Genomic DNA, 15,190 nt, shown 5'->3' with positions numbered 1-15,190 from the left:
CAGTGTTTCTAAAATCTCTGGCAGGCAAATTAAGCAGATTTATTATGTAGTAAATAAAACCAAATGATGTGAAATTGTAACCAGTATTTCAGTCCTCATGAGAACAGATGCTATATTTTGCATTACTGCAAAAAAAACTGGAATAATAATGAAAACATGAGATCAAGCAAAAAGTGTGTTTCACCAGGAAACTTTTCTGAGACTTATAACTAAAACTGACAAATAACAGTAAGATATCTTTTTTATTTATATGATTATTACAAGTCTTTTCCATGGGAATAAAGCACTTATCAATGTAGCCATACAACAGCTTATAAAAAGTATCATGCCAAACATATAAAGTATGCCATATATAAAACATAAATGAAATATATTTTATTTATATAAATAAATTTGTGTTCATGTCCATCTGTGTTATCAATAAACCAAGAATCTGTAGTCTCCTAAAGTCCATTTCCTTAAAAGAGCGGCCCACAAAATCTATCCCCAGACCAGCAGCATCAGCATAATCCAAGAACTTTTCAGAAAGGCAAATGCTAGGGTCCCAAACTAAACTTGCTAACTCAGAAACTGTGGAGATGAGGGCTGAGCAAGTCAAGGGTTCAGCAAGCAATAGACACTATCTGGGTGTACGCTGAAGCTTTAAACCACTGCCTTTAGCATGAAAGTATAAAGAACCAAGTCTAAAAGAAACTTGAAACCCCCAAAGAAACTCGGCACCGTCGCCCCCATGACCATGGCACAAAGAGGTCTTATTTCCTGAACGCTAGCAACACAGAGCAGCATGGTTCTTGTGAGCTCCCTCTAGAGTCCGATAATCTGGGTTTGAACAGGCTTGGGTTTCCTTCTCTGCAAGACAGAGCACCTTCCTAAAAAAACTTCTTGTGAGAATTAAAGTATGGAAAGTAGACGCATTGATGGTAAATACTCAATGGCATCATTTTAATTATGTTCAAAGTCTCATGCTATGTTGAATCAGTGTTTACTTGCTATTTCTCACATACATCATGATGATGTGATTTTCCTTGATTTACTTGTGCTGTTTTCTTTCTCAAAAAAAAAAAAAAAAAACCTTTCCCATTCTTTACTCTGGTCAAATGAACACTTGCTGGCTTCCTGCTGCCCACCCACTCTCCTCTTCTCCAGTGCTCAGTCATGGAGTTGGGTAAGGCTGATTTTATTCTAAGCATGACAGGCCCTGATATGCAAACCAGCTAGCACTCAACGAGTTATAGTAGTGAGAACTTGAATGGGAACCAGAAAAAGTACTACTCCCTGGAGAGGAGAACAGTAAGGCCAAACAATTTTGAAGAAAACAAGACATTATGGTAGCCATTGCTGATTTACTATCATCTTGAAGTCCTACCATGCTTTTGTTCGTTTTTGATTGGTTCTATCCTCTTGTGTTTTGATTTTATTATATGTGATGGTATAGACAAATTTTTTTTAAAGAAAATGAGGTATTACAGTAGCCATTGTTCATTTCCTAATAGTTGGTTTTGAAGTTCTGTAATGCTTTCATTCTTTGAATGGTTTTATACTGTCTTCTTACATTTAATATTATTGCCTGTGAAGGTATACACAACTATTTCTAAGAAAAGAGACATTATGGTAGTTACTGCTGATGTCTGGTTGTCTTGTGAAGTACTGTGTTGCTTGCACTGTTTTGTTCTGTTCTCTTTTGCTTTATTCTTTAAAATTAAAAATAAAGTTTGCAAAACTGTAACTGTTAATTGTCAACAGTTCTTTTACTTGGCACTCATACAAATGAGGCTACCGACCTTGTTTTCAGACACATACTATTTGTCTACACTTAAGAGCTAATAATTGATAAATAGTTGAATCAGTGAACAGTTAGCTTCATACTTTAAAATTATTTGTTTGAACATTCTAAAAGTAATTTGTGACTAGTAATTCACCAAATGCCCATCAACCAAGGAATGGATAAAAAAGATGCAGTTTTGTTTTTTATATAATGGAGCATTACTCAGGCAAAAAGGAGGACAAATTTGAGACATGTGTAGCTAAATGGATGGTTCTTGAAACTATGATCATCAGTGAAATAAACTGACATGTGTGTAAGTATCACATTATCTCTCATGTAAGAAACAAATTATAAATAAAAACTGAAATATACAATATATACTGTGAAATAGGAAGAACTGTTTATTAAAACTGAACAGGGAACTAGGGAAGGGGGCAAGCAAGGGAAGGAAAGAAAAGAAAAAACAGGAGAGGAGGATCAAATGAAAACACAGCTGTGTAAACAATCAGAGGACCAGGGTCTGAAAGGAGGAGATGAAAATGGGGAAAAAGAGGGATCAAGATACATCATATACAGATGCAAATTCTGTGTAATGAATGTGATCATAATGTATACCTAAATTGGACATAAATAAAATGTTTAAAAACAAGTAGTTTTAATTATAGCATTTTAGTATAAAATAGAAAATGTAGTTTTTAATCAGAGTGGGGTACTACTCTGCTATAAACCTGAGTCATTTCTACAAAAATGGATGTACCTTGAGACTATGATGTTGAGTGAAATATATCAAATACATAAGCTTAAATATCACATGGTTTCTTTTGTGTGAGAACTCCAAAGTATAAATAAAGAACAAAATAAAAATAGATGGTTGGATGTGGGAGGTAGATCTTTTTAAAAAGTGAAAGGGGCCATGGACATGGCTCAGTGGCACAGCACTGGCCTGGCAAGCATGAGGTCATGAGTTTGATTCCCAGTACCAAAATAATAATTAAAATTAAAATGTGAAGGATATCAAAAGATGGAGAAAGGAGGGAGGGAAAAGCGAGAGAGGGGATGAAAAGGAACTAAGATGTGTTATGCACATATACTAACTCTGAACACCAAGTGTAAACTTCGTGTACCACTACATGCACTAATAAAATTGAATTATAAAACTGAACTTTGAATCTCACTCTGGAAACATCAGAATGAAATGGCTGAAGGGGCAGAGATGATAAAAAAATTAAGCAAAGTGTGAAGGTGCCGATTCTTCCTGCTATTCTGTGGATGAAAAGGCTTTCAGATGCCCTCTTCAGTTAGTGGCTCTCATTTATTATTTACAGACATGGACAAATGATTTAGTTTCTATTTATTATAATAATAATACAAAAAGAAACAAAAAGCATAAAATGCCAAGACCCATAAAGCCATCTCCATATCATCTCCATATGCTGTTGTATTTGCCTCCATGCTCTTTGAGATCTTGCTGTTATTCGTTTCGGGAAAGCCAAGATTAATGCATGAACCAGCCTCCTCCTCCCCATCCTCCAGGTGTTTCTTGAGCATCTGCAAATTAGGGAAGACCTGGAGGCAGCCCATGCACCCAAAGCCACTATACATGTGCTCCAGTTCTGCAGGTGCCGTGGCACTGGGACCCGCCTCTAGGGCCAGATTCTCAGGTGGCTTCTCAGCCTCTTCTCTTTCTCCTTGCCGTTCACTATCCAAGCCACCATCACGCAGACTTAGGATACTTGTGAGGCTCATGGAAGAGAAGCTGATTTCTGGAGGGTTCCTCTCCTGACAGACAACATTTCCTATTTTTATCATTTTTGCAGGAGGCTCCAAATCTTCTGTATCCTCCAAAGCAGCCACACCCCTCTTCACTCTGACAGGCTTGTAGTAAACATTCAGTATTCTTTCCTTTTCAGTACCTGCTACAGACACTGAGGGGTTACTGGACAAGGAGGAAAGTAAATCAGAATGCGGCATGAAAGGGCAATTCTGCGTCTCCATTGGATCTTGATTAGAAAGCACCTTGGAAGATCCCGGACCTAGAACACATTGAGGTAGTATATTGGTATGTAGAAAAGAAAGGTTCAAAGCTAAGGAGATGAGCTGTCCATGAGAATATCCGCAGGTGTGGGAACAGGAGATATCTGTGATATTGAGAAATCTATGTGTGGCGTGTTATGTGTATACAGTTATGTCCTCTTGGAAAATGGGTGTGTGGGGCATCTTGTAGAAAAAATGCATTTATATACATATATATATGTATATATGTATCATGATATATATTTAGTGAATGTTTCTGGTACTGGCAAAAGCAGATAGGACTGAGTGTGTTTCTGCACATGTGATATTGTATGACAGCACATGTGATCCGCTGTGTGAGTGATGAGTGTTGGCAGACGCTGTAACAGCAGCCTTCCATGTTACAGGGAGAGTTTTTATGTCCTCAGCACATGGAGCTCTGTGAAAGTTTGAAGCCGTGGCGGAAGATGTGGTGCTAAGGTGAGAAAAACACACAGTGAAAGCACAAGAGTTCTCTAGTGTTTTGTCTACCATTAGCATTAAGGAGTTAAAACAGGTACCATGTGTGGTGATGTGCTATTGTTTTACTGATTGAGGTATTAGGGGTGAGTCTGAGAATGACTGTAAGAATGCAGGTGTAAGGCCATACCTAGTAATGCTGATAGGAGCTGGGACAAGGCAAGAGACAGTTGTAAAAAAAAAAAGGTAAAAAAGGTGAGAAATGTGCTTGTACTTAGTATGAACAGTATCACAAGTTAGTGTGAGCTGAGTGTGCACTGATCTGAGAGGGAGGCTCTGATCCCATCCCCTGCACACCTCCACATGGGCCCCCACTTCACACCCATCCGCCTCTGTGTCCATGTGGAATGTGTGCTGAGGAGCTTTGCCTCCTCTGCAAGGCAGATTTCCTATCTGTCCCCCTCCCAGAGGAGTCAGTCTTCATCCCTCTTCCCTGAGGCCCTGCCCTGGATGTGAAGGAAAGGTGAAGTGAGTAGGGTGGGAGGCCGCTCAGCTGCACCTGTTGTCCTCGCTGAGGTCACCTTTGTGTCTGCCTTACCATCCTGGTCCACAGGAAAGTGCGTGCTTGAAGAAGAAATGCAGGGCAAATGTTCTGAGGTTGACAAAGTCTCTCCTGCATCCAGACTTGAGCTTTGAATCACCTCATGTGTCTCAGAGGCATGCTCTGGAGAGTGTTCCAATTCTGGGGAGTTAGAGAAGCAGGAACAGGAAACACTGATACACAGCATAGCCTAGGTTCTCTATCACTCCAGAACACACACGTTTCTAGCCTTGATACCACCCACGGTAATTCTGTAAGTAATAGTTATTAGAATTCCAAATGTGTATGGAATATTGGGAACATGACAATGCTTAAAATATTTTATATATTCACTAACAGTTATTACTATTACTACTACTATTGGCTCAGTTTAATGGAAATAAATTGTACAAATAAAGGTATGGAGTACAAGTTTTATGAAGAATTATGCAACTCAGCTCATTCATTTTGGTGAGAGGTGGTGAGGTGAATATGGATAGAATGATGGCTAGCTACATACAAAGATAAAATCATTAGATCATGTTGTGGATTGTATCTAGATGTTCCCTCCAAAGCCTCATGCAGCCACAGGTATGGAGTTTCAAAGATGGCTGCGATAGGATGTGTGAATGTAGATTAAGGGAATGAAGCCTGGACTAAGGAGGTAGATAGTGGATGCCCCTCCTGGGTGTGGATGACATGAACCAACAGGTTTACAGCCTGAGTGGAATATAAAGGGAGAGAGGAAAGGCAGGCCTGATACTGATACTGCTGTGGCTTTTGCTTGCTGCTTCACTGTCTTCTACCTGCTTCCCATACAATGTAGTACTACTCAGAAATAAAGAATGATATACTTGAGGCTTTTATAGGTAAATGGATGCAACTTGAGACCATATTCATAAGTGAAATAAATCAAACTCACGTGTAAATACTGCATTGTCTCGCTAGGGTAAAAAAACTGAAAGAGTAATAAGATGCAAAATGTACAACAGATACTGTGAAAATGAAAGGGAAAGAAAGTGCTCAAAAGGAAAGAACAAGTGGGATGAAAGGAGAAAAAGAAGGGAAGAGATTATATGTACATAGGTGTACGTATATGTGGGCATGTATATAAGATACAAGATAGATAACTATACTACTAATCTGTCAGTTCATTAAAAAAAGGTTGTACTTTCATTGGTCATCTGATCATTTTTAATCCCTAAATCTTGTAAACTGAACCACCACTCCTAAAATAAAAATATGCAATATATTAACTAATGTTAATTTCCTACTAATTGTTTTGAAATTCTGTATCATTTCTATCCTTTGTTTTTAAAATAAAATATTTTTAAAAGGTATATAAAATATCCTAGGCTACCATGAAGATTATAAAAGATTAAAGGGATATGAATGTTTGCATTAGAAAACAAAAGATTAAGTTGTGAATTGGTTAACATAGGTATATAGTAGTTCTGAGAATTTCAGCAAGCAAAAAGGTATTAATACACTAAAATATAGTTAACAATCAAAATTGAATATAGCAAAGTACCACCTTCCTCTCCTTAATGGAGGCAATCTTCGTGGCCAACGAAGTATGATCCATGAGTAAATTCTTTTTCTTCATGCAATGGAATATATGCAGTAATGCCAGTATACACACTATCATCATATGTCACATGGATAACAGTCATAAGTGCAAGGATGAGTGAAAAGACCCAGACAAAAAGTACACATTTTGCACTTCTATTTATACAAACTTAGACAAAAATCAAGATAATAAATGTAGGGTCATCTAAAGTCAGAATAAATATTACAATTTGTATAACTGGGTAAATAACAATGTAGAATTCATGTGCACGTGGGAGATTGCAAGGAAGTGAGAGAAGTGGTAGCAGTGTACAAGGGTCTGTGTAGGAATACATGGTGAGTGCTGGCTAGGACAATACACGGAGGTGCTGTGTTCACGGATTCAGTATCTCTTTAATGTGTCTTGAGTCAGATCTTTTGATGTTCCTTTTAAACTGGGCTTCTTTTAAGCTATCAGGGTCTTTGTGCATTCCTGTCCGTCTACCGTGTTCCTCCCTGGGTCTTTCTCTTCCTATGTGACTCACACACTCTACCATGATTTCTTGAGCAGAACCCAATCTTATAATGATTTGGCCTTCTTCAGTTCTTTCATGTGTTGTCCCTTTGACTTTTTTTGTTTCCACTGTTAATTATTTTCAGCTTCTTCCTGACTGAGCATCCTTGTATCAACTGATGCTCAGAAGCAATCATCTCAATTCTGGAATATACCCAGACTCTACCTTCCCTTCTGCACCCTGGTCAATAAAGCCTCCATACCTGCATCCAGGAATTTGCTTCCATAGGAGAAGTCCTCCAGGGTGGAGGGAGAACTGTCTGCCGCTTGGTCATCTTGCATTAGAGCCATCTTGCATTTGGCCCTATTTTGCAGAACATCTGGAAAATCCAACTTTCCTGAGAAATTGAACGAAAATTAACAAAGACAATGTTAAGCAAATAAGGACTCTACCATTTGACATGTTCATTGATTATACATTACCTCCATTCTCAAAGGTAAACATTATGGCTCCTATTAGTAAAATTTTAAATGTAGAGCAATGTTTATTCTGTCATTACTTGTTACAGATCATTACACCTGCACAGTGTATCAGTGATGGAGAGACTGCTTGCTTACTCATTTGAACTTGGACAGACCACTGCAGTTAGCTCTGATCTTGCAATTACATTTCCTACAAAGGAAAATGAGACGTGACATATACCACCTCTGTGGCCATAGACACAGCTGTATCTCTCCATGGACTTTCCTTTTCCACTTTCCACCTGACTGAGACATTGATAACCCTGGGTTCTCTGTGAAAGCTACATGTTAATTATGACAATGTTTTCTTCAGCACCAGCCCATCAATTAGTTGATAGAAGACAGTTGTCCTACCAACCTCATATCCACTGTGTGCACACATGAGCAAGCCACAGATTATAGGTGTAGTTGTCACTAGAGCTTATTGTATTCTGATGGAGCCAGGTTGTAAGCTGCTTTGGGAAGGCCAATAATGAGACTTTGCACGTAGTTAGTGGATAACTATGTTCAAAGAAAGTATTTGTTGTCTTATGGTCTGTTTTTGTATTTTGTTTGTGTGTTTTGTGTGCCTATGAATAAGTGTGAATATGAGCTTTCCATATTTCATAGTTTACAACTGACATTTCAATATGTGCTGATTTAAGGTAAAATAAAGACAAACTCACACTCCAGGCATTGCTATAAAAGTCATCAAAAAAAAAACCGCTTAATATCTGTTGTGAATATCAGACTGAGAATTGTGAGAATGTGGGTTTGGCCCCTCTCTGCCTATCTCAACACTGAACAAGGGTATTCCTTATACGAGTCATTTGTTACTGTTAGTCTCCAAGGTAACACAACTGTTAGCTCACAATTTTTCCATAAAGGGCCACATCTTATCTTTTTAATTCATAATTCATGATTAAATAGTATGCGTGTGAATGAATATGTGTATGTGTGTGTGTGCACACATGTGTTTGTTTCTCACATTTTACAAAGAGGTCTACATTCTCATACTAGATTTTTTTACTCCTGAGTAAAAAGTTATGACTTGATAATCATTCAGGCACACACATTTAAAATTTTAAAAAATGTTTGCTTCAATTCTATGAACTACAGTTTCTTCATCAAGAGATGAAAAGTACTGTCAAAACTTAAAATTTCCTGTACTTCCCCAATGCCCTTAGGAAAAAGGAAAATGACAGAAAACTCATTTTTAAGAGAAAAAGTTGTCTGAACTATATATGTGACAGAGTGACCCAGTCCTAAGGAACAAAGCAAAAAGACCCGAGCCTTCTCTTATCAGACTACATGGACCTTCAGGAACAGTACATATGGCTCCCGTTCCCTCTGAGCCACTTCTCTTCTCATTCTTTATCTTTCTTTCTAGTGCCCCTGTATCAAAAACTAGAAATTAATTCCTTTCTCTTTTTAGAAGGCAAATCCTGGTTCCATATTCCCCAAGAATATACTAACTCATACCTCTTCTATATTTTGACTTTTTCCCAGGTCGTTGTAACAATTTCCTCCCCAGGGTTTTCTTCTTCTCTTTGTGCTTCATAGTTCGACTCCTTGGAGAATTACTAAAGTAATATCAATTAAGATTCTATCTGAGTCTCTCTCAGAGAATTAGTATTAATGAATGAAATTTATACAATCAAAAAACAAATAACAAAAGACACTATGTGTTCACCAGATCACTGTCCTCTCTAATGTTCAGTGTGGCGTTAGATAGCAGTTATCACTAAGGTCTCAGCAGTGTTCTGTGACCTATGGATGACATCGCAGAGTTCTAAGGCCCCAACAGTATTCACTGCAGGATTGCTAAATCTATTCCTTAAGTTAATGACATGAACTTGAACTTTCATATCTTGTACTTCATCCAAAAGTGTAGACAGATGATAGAATGAAACAAAGGATATCCCTTGATGTGTGTAGGCATAGTACATTTTTTAATCTCCCTAAGCCTGAGGATATGGTAGTACCAGAGAGGATTATGCTTACAACTATGCTTCTCTCATGAAAATCAGTAAATTTTATATTGAATTACTGATTAAATTATCCTGAAAGATACATTAGATGCATAGTGTGGTGTAATTTGAGAATACATCATAAATGCAAATAGTTCTAGTACTTAGTGAATTTCTCCTGCTACTAGAAACATTCTCATGTGTCTTCCAAAGCCAACCTGTCTCCTCTGCTACTCTTGTTCATCACTTCTCTGTCAGGTGGGAGTCAGCTTTGACCACACAAAACCGGGTCTTCATCAGTATTTCTTTTCTTGGAGCTGACAGTCTCTTTCTTCATGATTCTGTGCCAGCTCCCAGTCTGTCTTTTTGACTATCTATGACCTGTATAATTTAAACTTCAGCTGCAGCCCATCAATTAGTTGATGGGAGACAGTTGTCCTACCAACCTCACATCCACTGTGTGAATACATGAACAAGCCACAGACTATAGGTGTAGTTGTCACTAGAGCTTATTGTATTTTACCTCCCATTGTGTGTTAAACTTATCACATCTTTTAAGGTCAAATTGCGTTTCCTGTCTGGTAGTTACCATGAGACTCAACCAATGGCTTATCTTCCTTCAGCCCCCTTTGCTCCATCAGCCCTCTCAGTGATTCTCATTTTCTATGGGCAGAAAGTTCTAGGTTTCAGAAGCTGCCTGCAATCCTGAATGGCCTCTTCACTTCATTCAAGAAGTATCACTTTCATCTCTCCTTGCATTGTCACAACCACAGTAAGTCACCCAGATAAACCAAGATTATCTCACTTCAGTCATTCTTCACTTAAACCTCTCTGCAATGTACATTTAGCTGTACAAAGTAGCATATCCATGGAGTCTAGAAAATAGAAGACTGACATTTTGTGGAGTAACCATGGGAAAAGTGTACTTCTTGACCTAAACTACTAAGATAAATTCAGAATCAGAAAATAGTCCCATAGGAAAATTCAGCAGCATAATAGAAATCCAAAGCTGAGCCAAAAAAAAAATAGGAAAAGTGATATACCATCATTCAACATTTGATATAAATAAAAAATTCTCTTTGAAATTAAGCATTAACCAGAGGAACAAAACCATTACACAAGAATGCTTAATGCTATAAAAACATTGGCAAAATCTAGGTGTGGTGGTTTGTGCCTGTAACCTGGGGCACTCAGGAGGTAAAATAGGAGGACCATTGAGAGTTGGAAGGCAGCCTGGGCTACACAGTCAGTGCATGGCCAGCCTGAACTACCCTGTCTCAAAAACCCCATCTCAAAGTACCCTGTCTCAAAATGCCAAGAAGATAAAAAATACATAAAACTTTGTCAACTACAGTCAGGAAACAAGAAATTCCAAGAGACTGATGATAATTCAGTGTAAAGAAATAAGGATGTAGAATTCAGAGTGTGTTTGTCATAAGTGGCCAATATCAGTTTGAGGTAAGGTCTTTGTGTATATATTCTTATCAGAGTTTTTAACATTAAGGGATGTTTGAAATTTCTCAGAGCTCTCTTCTACACCTATTGAGATGATTATGATGTTAGATGTGGTGGTGCACACCCTTAATGCCAGCACTCAGGAGGGTGAGGCAGGAGGATTTCTATGTTTGAGGTCAGGCTAGATTACAAAGTGAGTTCAAGGCCAGCCTGAACTGCATATTGAGACAATGTTTCAAACAAATAAACAAAAAGATGGTTGGTTATGTGATTTTTTTGCCCTTCAGTGTATGTGGTATTTTCTATTTATTAATTTCTTTATTTACAAATGATGAGCTACCCTTGCATGTCTTGGAAGAACCACACTTGGTCATGATGAGTGACCTCTTTTGTGACTTTTATTAGTTTACATGTATTTTGGCAGGATTTTGACAACAACCTTAATAACACTAGCCTGTAACTTTAATTATTTGTTGAGTTCTTGTCCTATTTTGGTATCATAATAAAGCTAGATCCAAGAAAAGATCTATGTATTCAAAAGTACAGTACTCTTTAAAAGGAGATCGAAGAGAATATCAGAAAGTGGAAAAATATCCCTTGCTCATGGTTAGGAAGAACCAACATTATGAAAATGGTCATACTCCTAAAACTGTTATATGGATTTAATGCAATACTGATTGTGGTGGATTGACAACTGGTGGTCATCTTGAAACAACCAGCTGAACTGAATCAGCGTGGTGCTGCTGGGTGCTGAGGGCCCACCTGAGGATTGTTGCTAACAACATGAAAAAAGGACAACAGGGAAGGAAGTGTTGTGTTGTTGGTTCTCCTGGAGGAGCTTGTCCAGCTTCTTTCCTGATATGAACTTGGCAGTTCTCATTGACAGAGAAGCTTGGCATCTTGTGTTTGTTGAGAATGGGGGTGGTTTACTTTGGGGAAGCTCTGATTATTACTCGAATCATCACTTCATGGCTCCAGAGGGTAAGATAGTGTGCTGTTGAATCTCCTGAAGAACTCCTCATGCTGGCTTCCTGCTATAAACTCAGATTTTCTCATCTTTGGAGGAACTTGGGACCTCATTGTCACCGTATTAGTGTGAGGACATGTAGGGAGCGGCTCAGAATGGCTGCCGCTGTCCTGCCCCTCCCATCTGAAGGCCTTTTGTGTGTCAGCCTACATTTCCCATGACCCTCCCCTTGCCTAGAATGCACATGACATAAGCACCTTCCCGCTTCAGCCCACATTTCCCATATATCCCCTCTTGTTGACATCACTTCCACTTACCTATGTGCCTATGTATGACTTCCTGCTAGTCTGATAGGCCCAGACTTATGAGGAGATCCAAGCCGGCCCATGTTGTGAAGCCACATCCCCTTTGACTCTATATAAGCCATGTACACTTCCTTAATAAATGGGACTTGATTGGAATTGGTCATCTTGTCCTTGTCTCTCTTTTCTCTTGCCCAGCCCTCCATCCCCGTCCCCTCTCCAGGCGAGGCCTACAGACTGATCCGCAGGCCGGATCAAGGACATATTTCCTGCACATTTTGTATTTGATTCTTTGGGTGACTGCTATAAAATAATTCTATAAATTATGTGTCCTATATTAAATTGTTTTCCTTGCAAACCCTGACTACACCACCAATCAAAATACTATTAGCATACCTTACAAAACTAGAGAAAATATTCCTAAAGTTCATTTGAAACCAAGAGACTCAGAAGAGCAAAAGCAATTCTGGGCAACAGTGAAAGACAGTAAGCATCACAATCATTGACTTGAAATTATACTGCAAAGCTACTGTGATAAAAATCATTATGGTTCTGGAAAAAAAAATACCTGAGGATCAGTGGAACAGAAGATTTACACACAACTATGAGCACAGTCAACCACCTTATCTTTGACAAAGAGGCCAAACAAGTTCACTGGGAGAAAAATAACCTCTTTAATACATGGTACTAGAAAAACTCGCTCTCCACATGTCAAAGACTAAAACTTGACCCACATTTATCACCAGGCACTAAGGTAAAAATGGATCAAAGATCTAAATATTAAAACAGAAACACTAGATATACTGGAAAAGATAGGTGGAAATCTTGAAGACACATATGGGCAGAGAGTTCATGAACAAAATTCAAACTACATGGGAAGTACTTCAAAGAATGAACAACTTGGATCTCATTTTTTAAAAAAAAGCTTTTGCAATTAAAAAGAAATCATCAACAGAGTAAATGAACAAGTAACCCACAAAGTGTGGAAAAATCAGCCAATTGTTCCTCAGACAAAAGTCTTATACATAGAATATACAAAAAATTGAAAAAAATCAGGCCCCTCACATTCACAGACCCAATCCAAAAATAGGCATCTGAGATGAACACACATTTTTCAGATGAAAAAATGGAAAATGCATGGGTGGAAAATTTTTCAACATCATTGGTCACTCGATGAATGCCAATTAAAACAACACTGAGATTCCATCTCACTCCAGGAATAATGGTTGCCATCAAGAAATCAATAAATAACAAATGCTTGAAAGGGCTGTGAGGAGAAAGGAACCCTTCACTGATGGAGATCAATATAAAGATTCCTCAAAAAACTAGAATTAGAGGTCCCATTCAACCCAGCAATTGCTCTTCTGGGTATCTTCCCAGAAGAATTAAGAATTAAAAACATTGTACCACAGCGACATATGCGCATCTATGTGCACAGCAGCACAATTTGTAGTAATGAAATCTTGGAAACAAACCAAATGCCTATCAACTGAGCAATGGATAAAAACTGGTATTTTTATACAATGGAATATTCTCTGTCAAAAAGGATGAATTTAAAACTATTATAGGTAAACAGATGCCAATTGAGGCCACACTCATAAAAATGAATTAAATCACATGTGTAAATATTACATTATCCCCCTAGTGTGAGAAATGAAACAGTGAAAACGGTCTAAACTGTACAACAGATACTGTGAAATGGGAAGAAATTGTTCCCAAGGGAAAAGGAACTAGGAGGGTGGGAAGCAGAAAGGAAGGAAGGGAAAAGGGATAAAATTGCAAATCAGTTATACTATTAGGATCTCAATCCACTGAAAAGGAAGGTTTGTGCTAATGCTGACCCAAAAATTTTTATGCCCATATCTTGTACTCTGAGTAACTACTTTAAAGATAACAATATGCAATGTATTAACTGTTGATATTCTCCTATTATTTTGTTGTGCAATTATGTTTTACTTTTTTTCCATTAAAAAAAGATTTTTGAGTCTGTAAACAACTGATGTGGTTGAGGATGAAGTACATAATCAGCAGATGGGATAATAAAAACTTAAAGACGTAGGAATAGGCAAGGACTTTGTGAAGAGCTCCCAAGGGCACAAAATTGTACTGAGAATCAGCATATGGGATAACAAATAGTAAAAGAAAGGATCAACAGACTAAAGAGATAACCTATAGTATGGAGAAAAGAATTTCCAGCTGCTCCTCATACAGAGAACTAATAATATGCAAATGTGTAAAGAACTCAAGAATATCAGATCCCATCACAATAAAAAATCAAAAAATGGACAACTGAAATGAACAGACACTTCTATAAGAAGTACACATAAAGCAGGGCATGGTGGCTCACACCTGTGATACCAGCACTTGGGAGGCTCAGGCAGGATTGTTGTGAGTTCAAGACCAACCTGAGCTACAAAATGAGCTCAAGGCCAGCCTGAACTGCATAAAGAAACCCTGTCTCAAAAAAAGAAGTACAAAGAGAGACATACTGGGCCTGGGAGGAATATAACAAGAAGCCAATTCATCCTTCCTGTGAGCCAATCAGCACACAGGTTGAGACAAGAGCACCATGCCTTCCCTCTCAAACCTACCCCACTCTCAGAAGCAACCAGCGGATGAAGAGAACAGGCTTAGTTGAAATTCCATTCAGCCCAGTTGTATCCTTTCTCAGCGCCTTCTTGAAAAAGTTAAAGACATAATATGACAGTGATACACATATATTCATGTTCACAACCAGTACAAAAATAATGTAATGCTTGTGTGGTTTGATTGAATTTGCTGGCCTTTGCAGGCCTAAGGCCAGCAGTCTGAGCATCTAGTAAGTGGGCAACAGTATACTCTATAGCAAATATGGGAATTCCCTACTGTCTCACTTTTGAAACCCAATATTGTTCTGTTTTATTATTTTGTTATATTCAATGTTCTGTTTTATTTGGTTTTACTATGTCTAATGATATGAGCAGCAATTTTGAAGTTAACAAGAGGCATTATGGTAGCCATTATTGATTTCCTATTATCCTGTTTTGAAGTTTTATAACACTTTCACCTTTTTGTTTTAATTGGCTTTATTCTGTTTTATTTTGTTAGGTTTATTCTCCTTAAAACTTAAAGTATAA

This window comes from Cavia porcellus, unplaced genomic scaffold (genome assembly GCF_034190915.1).
Source record: "Cavia porcellus strain 051 isolate PalLab524CR breed Dunkin Hartley unplaced genomic scaffold, mCavPor4.1 scaffold_23, whole genome shotgun sequence".
Lineage (NCBI taxonomy): Eukaryota > Metazoa > Chordata > Mammalia > Rodentia > Caviidae > Cavia > Cavia porcellus.
This window is presented reverse-complemented; position numbering follows the sequence as displayed.